Source organism: Lepisma saccharinum, chromosome 1 (assembly GCF_977018435.1).
Source record: "Lepisma saccharinum chromosome 1, izLepSacc3.1, whole genome shotgun sequence".
Taxonomy (NCBI): domain Eukaryota; kingdom Metazoa; phylum Arthropoda; class Insecta; order Zygentoma; family Lepismatidae; genus Lepisma; species Lepisma saccharinum.
In genome coordinates, this window is record NC_139229.1 from 104,006,046 (window position 1) to 104,020,135 (window position 14,090).

Genomic DNA, 14,090 nt, shown 5'->3' on the forward strand with positions numbered 1-14,090 from the left:
TTGCCAACGCTGCGCTTTCACCACTCAATTTTCCTCTTCCTCCTCTGTCGATATGCGCGGCCCTGCTCTACAGTTAGCTGGGACAGGGTATAGTTGATCAGTCTACTAGTAGTAGTTTAGAAATGCCCTGTTATCTTTCAAAGGGATGACACAGCATCAATGTCTTTTTTTAGTTTTTTTTAGAGTGAGCCATTCTGGAGAGTTTAATAACAGCCTGTGCTATTTACGATGTGTGTGAATTGTGTATGCCATAGGTAGCCTCAACGGGTTGGTTATTGTGTGATAAGTGTGGTACTAAGGCAGATTAGGGGTGGCACCTAGACGAGACACATCTAATTCTCATCTCATTCGTAAACGAAAATTGCGTTACTGTGCAGCTTATTTTCAACTAGCTACTGTTTACCAAGCTGATATAAATAAATAGATATCAATATATTTTGTATATTCTAATTGCAAAGATAACCCGTTAGAGCAACTAACGTACCTCTGCAGCGTAGTTGCATTTATTCATGACAAAATGCCGTTTTTCGAGGGTTCGAAGCGTCGAAACGATGTGTCAAACAGAATAAACGTTATTAAGGATAGTTTGTTTCCCGTAATGACCTTTGTACCATAGACAATGTATTACCTTTGCCTGTGTACTCCGTGCATCTTTGTGCAGTGACTTGCTCTATATATACGCATGTAGCTTGGATCTAAAAGGGAGCGGGCATGTCATATTGTCATATTTTGACGACAATGAAATGCAGTGAAATTAAACTCCTCAGGGTGCTAATTTTGTTATGCCGAAAGTCCAAGTTTAGTGGGAAATATGTAATTAACTAATATCCAATGTTAACTATTGTCCATTCAATATGGAGCTTTTGGCACAAGATAATTTATCACACAGGGGAGTCGAATTCCTCTGCAGTCTCATTGTCGTCAAACTATGGCATGCCCGCGCGCTCCCTCTTAGATATACATCTCGAGGTAACAAAGGAATTATGTTAATACGAAAACAGTTTAAATATTAATGTGGATGGACTGACAAATTAACTCCGAATCAGTTGCAACCGAGAAACAGGAAGTACACGGAAATTTTGCGAATATCAAATTTCTCAACAAGAAAGGCACGATCTCACCACCGAAAATTCAAGGTTCTAGTCATCGCGTTCCCCTGTGTCAGTTCATGAGTTTTCATCTAATCATCATTCATCTTTGTCATAGGGATTTGCCAATAGTGGCAGAAAAGCGGCACATGGTAGGAAGAATGCAAGAAAGGCACAAATTTTTGTGGAATCAGGACAAGTCTTCAATAAAGTTTGGTGATAGGTTTGTTTCGAGAAAATTAACTTGTGGGCCCATCAAGGGGGCATCCCAGGATGCTTGGGAGCATCAGTACAGCCAAGTATGGTTAACACACACACACACACACACACACACATACACTTGAATTAAAAAGCGCCACACGTTTGCGCATTAACTGACAACCACAGAAAAATTCTCGTGGGAAAGATACGGAGCGAAGTGCCTGCCCAATCACGTTTTTTGCACATACGCATCAGATATGAGGGAAAATTTCCAACACCAAAATTGGCCGAGACGAGAGAGAGAGAGGTTCGCTTACAAAAGCCAGGAAACGCTCGAGTGATCGTGGAAACAGGCATTTTAGGATAACTAAGGTGATCATCTGCGATTCCCCTTTCTCACTGGACCTTGAATTTCCCCTTGCCTTGCCTTGTTGGGCAACAGTTGGCGTGAGAGAGTGTACCTCTTTTCCTGCGGCTCATAGCTTCGCTAGAAATGCATAGCTCTGACCAATCAAGTACCCAGAAGTTTATTCTGTGGAAAACGGGAAGGTGAGTCTGAACCTTCTTCTTCATATTCCCTGTATTAAAGGTTCGCAAGATTTTCTTACATTGCTTAACATTAAAGTAGGAAATAATATGTTCATTTCTTATAAAGCGAACAAAATTCCGTACTTAGTTGAATTTTTACATGAACAGCATTTTGTTTCTAATCGATTTATTCACTTGTAAAGCTGATTGATTGAAATAATTTCTCTTGGTGCAACACTTGTGTTTTGCACCCGTCACATTATACGCGATCCAGCTCCTTATCGTGACTAAAATCTCCGTACCTAGTTAAAAGTTGAGGCTGTGAAGAGGCACTCAGCACATGTAAGGACAAAACACAGGACAGCACACAGCCTACAGAGGATTATACTGGTCGTAGGTCCAGACGCCAGACCCTCGTTCGCCTGCAATATACAGTTATCGGTGTGCACTACGTGTAGTGAGGTTGACTTTTGGGTTCCTTACCAAAAGGTCAAAATCTGCCATTCAGGCAGCTTTGCAGTTTGAATACACTCCTCACAAAAAGTTTGGAAATTTGTTATAATAGGCACAACAATTTAGGAATATTATTAGCAATAGGCGATAGGCACGATGACATATGTCGGCGAAAAGACGAGAACGTCAACCAGACAGATACCATCAGGCCCGTACCCAGGATTTTTTGAGGGGGGGAGCAAACCAGAAACCGTGGTGATTATACAAGGGTCGTTCAAGGTTGACCGGGATTTTCGTACGTAAAAAATCGATGAATAGCCGGATCATGATGAAACGTGCGGGTGACGTAATGTATTCCTTCGCGAGTAACTAGCGCCCGGCATGACGTATTTCGCGCATGCGCAGCAGTTGCATCGAACATGGCGGCAAGCAGTGCCTGTGGAGCAGCGGTGTGTAATCAAATTTCTCGTGAAGGAGAAAGCTGAGATTTTCAGACGATTGCAAGCACAGTATGGTGAACAAACGATGTCGCGGACAAGAGTGTACGAATGGTGTGAACAGTTTCGCGAAGGACGGGAGCTGGTGACAAATGAAGCGCATGGACACATTCGCCCGACTGCAGTCACACCAGTGAATATCGCACGTGTTGAGCAAATGATTCTTGAGAACCGGCGAGTAACAGTGCGGGATATTGCTGCCGAGGTGAATATCAGTGTCGGGAGTGTTGAGACAATCATTCACGACCACTTACGCTTCCGCAAAATCTGTGCAAGGTGGGTTCCCCGCCACCTGACATTCGATCAGAAGTGGACACGCAGGACGGTCTGTGAACAGCTTCTGAATCGGTTTCGAGCAGAAGGTGATGAATTGTTGCAATCCATCATCACGTGTGATGAAACATAGTTGCACAATTCAACCCCAGAGACCAAAAGACGCAGCATGGAGTGGCGGCATAAAGGTTCCCCGCCCCCCAAGAAAAGCAAAACGCAGCCGTCCGCTGGAAAGATCATGGCAAGTGTCTTCTGGGACATGAAGGACGTTATCCATGTGGATTTTCTGGACAAAGGGAGCACGATTAATGCCCAGTATTACTCCACATTGTTGAGTGGTGCTGTACGAAAGTCCATTCGCAAGAAAATACCTGGGATGTTGTCTGGAAATGTCATTCTTCTCCATGACAATGCCCGCCCTCACACGGCCAATGTGACAACAGCAACTCTGGCCGACATGCGCACGGAGAATACTTTGAAAAACTGACATAGTTTGGTGTTTCTTCTGCTACCTATTTCCTCTGCAGAAATAAAAGTCCCGGTCAACCTTGAACGACCCTTGTATATACGTATATAATATATATAGATAGATAGTTGTCATGTGATAATTATTAAATTATTAATTAATAATATTGATTAATCAATTTATTTTTATATATTTATATTTGGAAACATAAATAAACAAATTAATTTGCTACATAAACTAGCAAATTAATTCCTTTAAGAACTGGTTGAAAATGTCAAGAAATTAAAAGATAAGTGAAATGTTTTTAATAAGTGTTAGATTTTTATTTTATTATTGCTCCTTATTATTAATGGTAATTAAATTTTCATACTTTTATTGTGTTATGTTTCTATAATGGTGTAAATCTATTGATGGTCCCTGAAAGAAAACATTTCCTTCTCAGAGTTGAAGGTAGAGATTTCAGCGCCCAGGACGAGAATAGATTTTCGCACCCTCTGAACCGAATTTGCATTGTCCCCCTCCTCTCTAGATGTAACTGGCATACTTAGACATTGAATACATTTTATGTTCACCCAATGGCAAAAGAAACAGTAGGCAAATTGTCCATCACCATTCTCATTCGGTCTGAATTACACAATGTGATGACAATGAATTGAAATAATGACGTCAATAAGCCGAGAACAGTGCCTGAAGAAGGAAAGAAAGAAAGAAAGAAAGAAGGAAAGAAACCCTTCTTCGAACCAACATAGTTTCATTCCATAAAACAACACAGGATGTAGAATAAAAAAGTAATGAAAATAGCAGTGGATAATTTGCCCACCATTATCTTTGGGGTTGACTGTACCTACACTTTTCCGTTGAATCCGACGAAAAGAAAACTTGGCGTTCAAGAAATGTGGCTAATAAAAGGGTAGTCGGTTCGGTTGTACATTCCATATCATCTTCATTGAAGCAGTGTGTGTTATTGTTCAAATCTGCAAACTTGATTGTAAATTAAAGATTAGTAGGTGGAGGGACAAAAAATGAGATACTTTAAGAAGGCATTAGTTTCCTATTAAATTAACATGTAAGTGCTATGTTTTATTCCCGACGAAAGTAGGTGAGAAATGGAGGAGTAATAACAGGTCGGTCTAATTTCTATATTCCAGGGGCCTAGGGTGATAATGACAACACCTTCGCAGCCAAGGCTCCATTTCTTACTAGTCCAATTTGATATAATTTGAAAATCTTATCTATGAATGTAGAAGTACGTTTTTACCCCATGCTGTTACCAGCCTTAAAGAGAAAAGAGAGAGGGAACAAGAGATGTAAGCAACATTCACACACAGGCTGACATTATTCTTTGTTATTCCTTCTTTGTATGTGTTTATGATATTATTCTTAGTATAGAATGTTTGCTTATCTGTGTTGTTATAACACAAACTCTTACCCTCGGAAAATTTTGATGGGGGAACATTTTAATAGAACAAGATCTTTGGGGGAAAGGTGGGAGATCCCTTTTCCGCCATGTGAATTCGTACCCTGAATGTGACCACCAACGCTAAGGAATGATCCTTATAATGAAGAACATGAATTAACCAAAAAGGGACATTTCCCCATCAAGTCTGCAGTTCGAAAAAAGTCAGAACAGGGAGTAAAAATGGTGAATTGTCCCGACCAAAGTGGTACGTTTGGTACCTTCGCATAAATAGTTATAAAACTAAAATTACTAAATATAGTAGACTGCAGACTTCTGGAGTCTGCCTCTCTCCAGAAACAACACATTCATTTATGATAGAAGAAAATAGAAACTCTTGCAAAATCATAAAACTCGTTCGTGTTATTTTTGTAGGTTTTTATAGGTTTACATTAAAATATTTCATGGCTCGAGGGAAGGGGGCATGACCCCCTTGGTCCCTCCTTTGGTACGGGTCTGGATACCATGTGTTGTTGCATTCCAAGGCCGTGTCTATCACCTATTGTCTAACCAAAATGTGTTTTTAGAGTATTCTCATGTTCATTTTCTAGATTGTATTAATTTTAAATATTCTGTGCAACTGGTTTTTACCAACTTTGTATTATTTACATAATATGTAGAGGAAAGTGAGAGAATTGTGAGCATCCATAACTGAGCATACAATTGAAATAAACGAATTTAGAAGGCGATTATACCAATTTCCCCTGTCCCCACTGGCATCACCACTATATACTCCTTAGATAAAGTGATATCTTTTGTTGGGTACTTTGTTCAAGTCGTATCTGTATGTGAAGCGGCAGCGTAAGATTAGAAAGACACATAAAGACGATAATCGTTCAATCTAAGTACAGACTCACTGCTGAAATAAGTTATTTAGTAAAAATATTTTTTAAATTGAAAAAAACAAAAAAAAAACAAGAAAAACAGAGCTTTTAATAAGAATGTGGAATGTGAACGCATCTCAACAAAACATTGCTCCACGGTAATTTCGACCACGTAATGCCCCGAAATTTTAAGTCAAGAGTTTGTTTCGCACAAAGATTGGGGAGCAGGTTTGTGTACGCCCTTGGTTTTTCCAAGTTAAGATTAACTGCATTGGTTTGTAACTTTCATTCCTACCCAAGATATATTTTTTTTGTGTAGGAACTGTTGTTCCTTTTATACTGTTTAGGTTTGCGATCATTCTATTCATTGATATGCGGTTAGTTTTATATTATTTGAAAGAGTCTTGATTACTTTGGATGCACTTTTGGCATTATGCATTTATTATTTATTATTGTTGAATGCTATGATTTTTACTACGCAACTTTTGAGGTATGTTCAATTTTGTTATACAATTCCTACAAATAGCCCTGAGTTTGTAGGGAACAGCGGGAAGAGGGCGCTTTCAAACTTGCAGATATCTGCTAGAACTCATCTGTGTGCTACTAAAATCTTAAACGCCTAATTCGGTGAAAACTGTATGGATATACGTTCGTGACGTAACTTCTCGTCAACGAATATTCACTCAGTTACATTCAGCGGCGGCACCAGGATATATCATCTAGGGGTGCTGAGGGGGTGCTGAATGAAATTCAGGGGGCGCGATGTTGAAAATATATACATAAAAAAACATCAAACATGCATGCAAGGGTGCCTGCAGGATGTTTCTCCGGGGCGGGGTGGAGGGGCAGAGTAAGATTTTGCTATTTGTAAATAATATAACGCGTACAAAAGTACGAAGTCATGTAGTCCCCAAGCACCCCTTCGCGCCCCCTGGCGCCGCCACTGCTTACATTGATTGACGAACCTGGATATAGACATGTCGGATACTTCTCTCGTAGCAAATTTTCGCGTTTTAGAAATGATGAGTGAAACGTTGCCCTCCGGTTGAATTTTTAAAATCTCTCTGACTGTTGGTTGCTTCAAGGTAATCCAGATGGCGGGCGTTATAAGCTGCATATGGGCCGTGGGAATCGTGTTCAAGCCCAGAGCAAGGTCTTATTTAATAACCGTTACAGGTGTTTAACCCGCAACGTTCACTCACGCGACCAGCAGCCAAGGTTGCCAACCCACGTTTCGAATAAAATCCCTTTCTTATCGGCAAATTAAGTTTTTCACTCTAAAGCCAGCGGGAATTCTTCGCTATTTTACCGCTGGTGTCATGGATAGGGTAACGATAGTTTGTCACGTATCCGAGTCTATCACAGATATATCTAGTAAGTGGACGTCACTGATCCGGCCTGTGCTAAAATTCGTGATCCAGTACGGTATTAATCAAAGCATTGTTCTCCGGGCCTGCAAGGGAACAATAAATCTGAAAATTCCCCACGTTAACCGTTGATTACTCACAGGCCTTGTGCAGGAAACAGCCTATGAGCGATAGTATTGCAGTCACACCCTTCCTATCCTGAGATTCAAGCGTGATCTTTCTTCACAGAGCCGTAGCTAAGGAGGGGGCGGTGAAACAGAGAGAAAAATGTTGGAAAGAAAAACTAGGCGGCTTATCGGAAGGGAATAAAGGTGACCGAAGCTGGTAGAGCATGATACTGATTACATCACCTCCACTCTGGGAGATCGAGAATATGTTGGCTCTTATATAACATAGGCCCCCACTACATAATGTACTATATAATTTAATACTTCGGTGATACGTACAGAAGTTACTCAGCATTTGGCAATAACCCTCTTTGATATGAAAAGAAACATTTCTTTGCATTCATTGTAGACACAAGACGTCTGAATTCCAGACCACAATTCTTTTGAAGAGAACTTGCGTGTTAAAGGTAATTACTTAACCACAAGCTTTGGAACAAAATTGCAGCTTTCACACGGAAAACCTAACTAACAGCAACTGAGGACACAGAAGAGCAGAACAGGATAAGAAAATCGCCTTTAGCAACCATATTCTTCACTCCACTGAACGCTAATTTCTAATTCATGAGCCAATCGAAAGATAATAAGAAATGGACGAGAGAACAAACGTAAAGAAAAATATCCATACTTTGTCCGATATTGTAAATCATGCACCTTTGCATCGCTGTGCATTTCGTTATCTCTACTCTATTTGATTCGTTACAATTAAATTGTAAATAGACTTCCAATTGTTAATATTTCAGTGCAAATTGTACCGTATACAATTTGCATAAGCATTTACCAAGTCAAACTAATAAGTTGATTGGACTTTTTTGTGTCAAAGCGGTTCTTCAGTGACTTATTCAGAAGTTTTATCATATTGGTGAAACGGATCGACAGTTGGCAGCGGCTGCGCCAGGATTAATCATCTAGGGTTGCGGAATGAAATTAAGGGGGTGCGATGTTGAAAATAAAGAAAACATGAAACATGCATGCATGTTTTAGACACTAAATCAAATACCAGTCGACTTTTAGTAGGCTTCTATGATAATGTCAATGAAACTGAAAAATACCAGCGACTTGCTTCACTTTTGCTTGATTTTAGCACAACAACTACATGCTTGAAATTTTGAAAGGAATATATGCACGACAGCATGATTTTTTCCAGAGAGAGGCAAGCGAAGTATTTTTCAAATGTTGCTCTCTCTAATAAAAACACTCCTTCAGTTTAAAGTTACTATGTTCCTGCAACGCTCTTGCAATAATTAACATAAATTATTGTGAAATTAAATTAAATGTGTGAAATATATAATTTTAGATTAACATCCACTTTTCAGAAGAGGATGTGCCCCCCTTGTCCCCTTCTGGGCGTCCATGATGACATCTGTATTACTTTTTACGCTCCAAGATAGTGGTCATAGAATATAAACATTCAAACACACGTTATAGTCTTATTGAACTATGTAGAGAAATACAAAATAAAATGTTCCTTTTTTTGGGGGCCTCCCCTATTGCGCAGTGGTAGCGTCGTTGCCTTGTAATCAAGGGGTCCCGGGTTCGATACCCGGTGGAGGCACATAGTGGTTTGGATCCCACTTTAAACTGTAGGTCCAGTCCCGATTAGCCTTACTGTGCATAAAGTGGACTTAAAACACCAACTCAATCAATCAATCAATCAAAATGTTCCTTTCCTTTAAACACACATTTTTTGAACCTTTGCAGTACATTCTATCATTGTAAAAGTTTCGGTTGAACATAGGTTTTGAAAAAGGGGTGTTCGCAACACCCCCCCCCCCGGCGCCACCCCTGACTGTTGGTTCAGTCTGGGAACTTTGAAACATTGTGCATGACTTTACGGGGACTGTGTTCTTCTTGTCGTATGCTGCTGGTATGGACAGAAGCTTCCTTCGCCTTTGATACAGTAAGAAACATTTATATTTCTGAGCTTTGGAACTGAGTACACAGGAAAAGCAAGGGATAAGCAAATTATGCCCTTTCAACAGACTGCATATTACTGTACTCAAACCATCTACGAAAACTGGGAATATTATGTAAATCATTCATTAGTTCATTGTCCTCTGCCCAATTGATAGATTCCTCACCGCAGCCTTCAGGCTTTCTACAATTTTGTGCCTAATGCTTCATAGCAGAGTAGAATCTTTTTAATGTAATAGCCACCAGCTGATACTTTCTTCCTCTCCCCGTTAACCATTCCTTCCAGTGCATCTTAAACCAGGCAGTGAAGGCGAAGGGCGCTCGCAGGATTTTTTCTCAAGGGTATTATTACTACTACTACTACTATTAATAATATTATTATTGCTATTATTGTTTTTATTTTTGTAATTATTATTATTACATTACTTTTACTACTATTACTACTACTTATGTTTTTTAATTACATACATTTGTAATTTCCATATTCTGTATATCTATTTACAATTTGCATAACTGTATACTTAACATCAATTCATGTAGGATAAATATCTGTTCTTTATAGTTAGATAATCAGTGTAAAATAGACTGTAAGCTGAAATGTAACCCTATTTCAAATAATAATAATAATAACCTAATAATAATAGTTGCTGTAACTTACGGCCTGTAAGTCACAGAAAACAGTACTTTCTTGTTATAAAATACATCTACAATTTCACCATTCGAATTATATTAACTCTTTCCAGAAATCTCAGAGGCAGTTACTTCTTGACCAGACCTTCCAAACAATTTCACTGCTCACTTCCAGCATTGCTTCTTTTTTCACCAACTCTTTCCAGCCCGTTTTCATTTCTTACTTAGTCTGTCCAATTTCCATGCTCCGTTCTTTGCCATGACCACATTTCGAAAACTTCCAGCAGCTTTTCCCTCACTTTTATGTAGCGCCCACGTTTCTTGTGTACAGAATGCTACATCCGGAAAAAAGTAAAAATATTAGTCTCTTATTGTTGATTGATTGATTTGGTTTATTTTACTTCGCTCTTGTGCCACTTCTGGCGAACTTGCGAAGATGGGGATGGGTGATGATATGATGAAATTGATGAATGGACACTCACAAACATCCATACCCAGGCCGGGATTCGAACCCGAGACCCCTGGTGTCGTAGCGCGATATGCTAACCACTCCGCCACGGGGGTAGGCAGTCTCTTATTGTAAATAGCATGTCGATGAGCCATGGGCTTCCCCTATGGCGCAGTGTAGCGTCGTCGCCTTGTAATCGAGGGGTCCCGGGTTCGAGTTCGATACCCGATGGAGGCACATAGTGGTTCGGATCCCACTTTAAACTTTAGGTTCAGTCCAGATTAGCCTTTCTGCGCATAAAGTGGGCTTAAAACATCAAATCAATCAATCAATCGATGACCCATGTTGACATAGCCATACCAAATTTTTAAAGATATCCCTGTTCACAAACTTATTCTATCTCTCTCGGTCTCTCTATTGTCAGCAATGATGCGGTCATGGATTATATCTATTATTTTTAGGCTGTACTGATTTAGTGATGCTTTGATTCCCATCTAGAAAGTCGTGTGAATTTATTTCTCCTCATGTCGCATCTTATCTTCATGCGGATATATTGACATCCTCACCGATGTAAGAATGTTGCAATGAAGAAATTAATACATTCAATGGTGTGCACATGAATTTCGTAAGAAGATATATAATGCTAAAGCTGGGCCAATGGTCCTCAAGAACTCTCTTCTGAGCACGCCACTGCTTGTTTGTACTTCCGAACACACATATTTCGTTTCGAAATCGATCAAATCAGGTGTGATCGTATCGAATACCAAATGGGAAATTTTTATGTGGTTCACAAGAGCTTCTGAGGTCACCTACGTTTCAGCTTGGCATTATCTCCGTAACTAATTCCCAGCGATTGCAAAACAAGGTTGATTGTGAAGCACAAATCCACTGAAGATTTTCCACAGGTGGTGGTTTTTTAACGCTTTTTTTATGCGTCGAAATAACTTTGTACTGTTAACAGTGTCTTCTTTTTCCACCTTCTTATTCATTGCTCTATTCTTCTTGGGATAGGAGTGGAAGATTGGAACAAGATAGAAGAGAAGTAATCTAACAGAGTCTCTCGGCTGAGATGTTGATGTTCAAGTTACCAAACATGGATGAGGTCCTGTTAAAAAGAAAAGAAGAGAAAAACGAACAGGACAATCTTCTTAACTGTTATCTCCTGCAGCACAGGCAAAAGATTCTGCATATTAAAGCGGTGCTTCTTTTGACATGAAGGAAGCTTCAAAGCCACGGCGGCGTTCATAAACAGTCTGCTTCTACCTTACCAAAAAGGAAGAAGAGAACTCCTTGGAATTACTCTTGTCGAACCTGTTCGGATGGGCTAATTGGCCCCAATTGCAACTTTATCAACAGACACACGTGTGTCCGTTAACATGTGTTCTCCCGGAATGATTCTTTTGGATGCACACATTTCTCCGGGGCTAACAGTCAAAGGGTGATAGTGTATGATTACGCATCACACAATCCGTTGCAACTCGTCATAAGTCATTTTTTTACGGGCGAGTATTTCGTAACTTTATACCGTATATGTTATCTCCAAAATTCAACCACGCCTTGCTTTCAGCTCGATGAATTTCTTTTTTCCAGCAGATACATGTCAGTTATCATGTCTTTATAATCCAACCTTTTGCTACGTGACAAACCTCCATGTCTAACAAGAGTTTAATTCTATGTACATGCATATACATGTACATACCCTGATGTATGATGATCAAGAAAGAGAGGTGTATGTGATGAGGTGCAAGGATTTATATATATAGGAGTATTTGGCCAATTCTTACTTGGTTTACCGGAGGAAAATCATGGAAAACCAACGTGAGAACTAGAGAGAATTGAACAAGTGAATATCTTCCTGTGGGACTATGTATATGCTTTATAAACAGTAACATAACCTCCAGTCAGAAATCAAAGTGCAGTGGAGAAAGAAGGCTTTAGCAGAAGAAGTGTGTTTCGTGGAACAGACAAGTAAAGAGGAGACTAATGAAGTGCTTTATGACGCACACACATGGAGACTACAAAGAAGTAAGGAAAAACAGCAAGCAGCTTCAGAAATGTGGTTATGGCGAAGCATTGACCGTGTGAAATGACAAAGCAAGAAGTGAAACTGGAATGGAAAGAGTTGGTGAAAAAAGGCAATCCTGAAAGAGATGAAGAAATGAAAGAAGTGGAGTAGGACATTAGCTAAGAATGAACTATCTAATAAACAATGAACTAGAAGGAATGGTGAATGGAGAAAGTGCCTGGATGAAAGAATCATCTCAGAAGTAAGTGGCTTTCAAGGTGCACGAGAGGATAGGTCGCTGTGAAAAACCTGACCACTGGTCACAGAACATTGTTTGGACATGTGACGAGAATGACGACAAATATGAGTGTTAATTGGAAGAACGTAGAATGAAAATCTGAAATTAAGATTTAGATTAGAGGGGGAGGGGAAGAGACAGATTTACACTAATTGCGGAGAGACAGCAAACGAGAAATGTGAAAATAAGATAAACGTTTTGGAGTTAGGTATAGTATGTTGTTTGCTATTTGTGTAATATCGACCACTATTGACACCCCAAGAAAAACTTCAAGACTGCAATTCTTAATACTTATTTGTAGTACAATTTTTGTTATATAAATTCATTTTCATTGTCAGGATGACGCTAGGGGTGTAAGGGGTGACCTTCCACATAGTACACCCAAATGTCAACCTCACTTCCACGTTAGTACACCCTGGACTGAAGACTAACGAGGTTCTGGCGACTGACCCAATGGGCAGTATAATTTTGTTTGTATTGTCCTGTTCTTTTGTCCTTATGTGTGCTGAGTGCCCCTTTACAGCCTCAGCTTTTAACGAAAGTCAGAAGATTTTAATATTTTATGATTTTAGTTCTGCAACGTTCGAGTTGTTATTTGTAACGATAAGGGGCTGGACCCCGTATAATGTAACGGGTGCAAAATAGCCTTAGTGCTGACGCACCCAAAATTTAAATTCAAACTCAGACTCAGGATGACGCTATTCGGTCACTTTTTTGTTTAATCACCTTCGAGCATAACTTCGGTTTCATTTTTATTCAGAATGGGGCTAAGCCACCACAAAATTAATTTCATTTTTTTTTTTACTATTGAATGCAATTGACTTCAGAAGTAAGTTTTATGTCTTTCGTGGCAGACTCCATTATAGAGAACACCATTAACTGATATTGAAAGTTTATGCTAAGGAACGAAAAAGAAAACAGTGAACCAGTTTACGGTCTGCTATGACAAGTTTCTTTTGATGTGATGTGGCATTTCCTGTTAGAAGCAAGTATCTTGAGAAGTTTTGTTGGTGCCAAGCAGTCTACAAGTCGAAGTCGAAGTTGAAGGCATAGAGATTCCATACAACATGATGCAGTTGAATAACTATTATCAGTATTGTTGTTGAGGGAGGGATTACTATGGATTTGTGTCATCATAACCAATCTAACTCATAAAAATTATGTTATGTTATGTTTGTGCCACTTTCTTAAGCATAAGCGCTCATAGTAAAATCACAACGTACTTAACAGACATGACTACCGGGGTGAAAAAAACACCTTTGTGGCCGACAAAACAAATTTTCTGACTCGCATGTGGATAATATCAAGACGAGATAAGGCTTGGCACATCCTCGTCTCGTGAATGAGCAATCCTGTCTCGGTCTCGTCTCCAATCTCGAACAATTTTGATATAAAGAACAGGTAAAACTTATACGTATAAAGTTTTTGTAAAGTACGGGTAAAACTTACAGAAGAACTTAGAACTTACTCTCCGATGG

The 14,090-nt window shown here is 39.5% G+C and overlaps 1 protein-coding gene across 1 annotated transcript in view; it reads left to right on the plus strand.

The window, feature by feature from the left end:
* LOC145985769 (NEDD4-binding protein 3-A-like) overlaps positions 1-14,090 on the plus strand; it is a 187,554-nt gene that overhangs the window by 32,505 nt on the left and 140,959 nt on the right. The gene's annotated exons all lie outside the window — the stretch shown is intronic.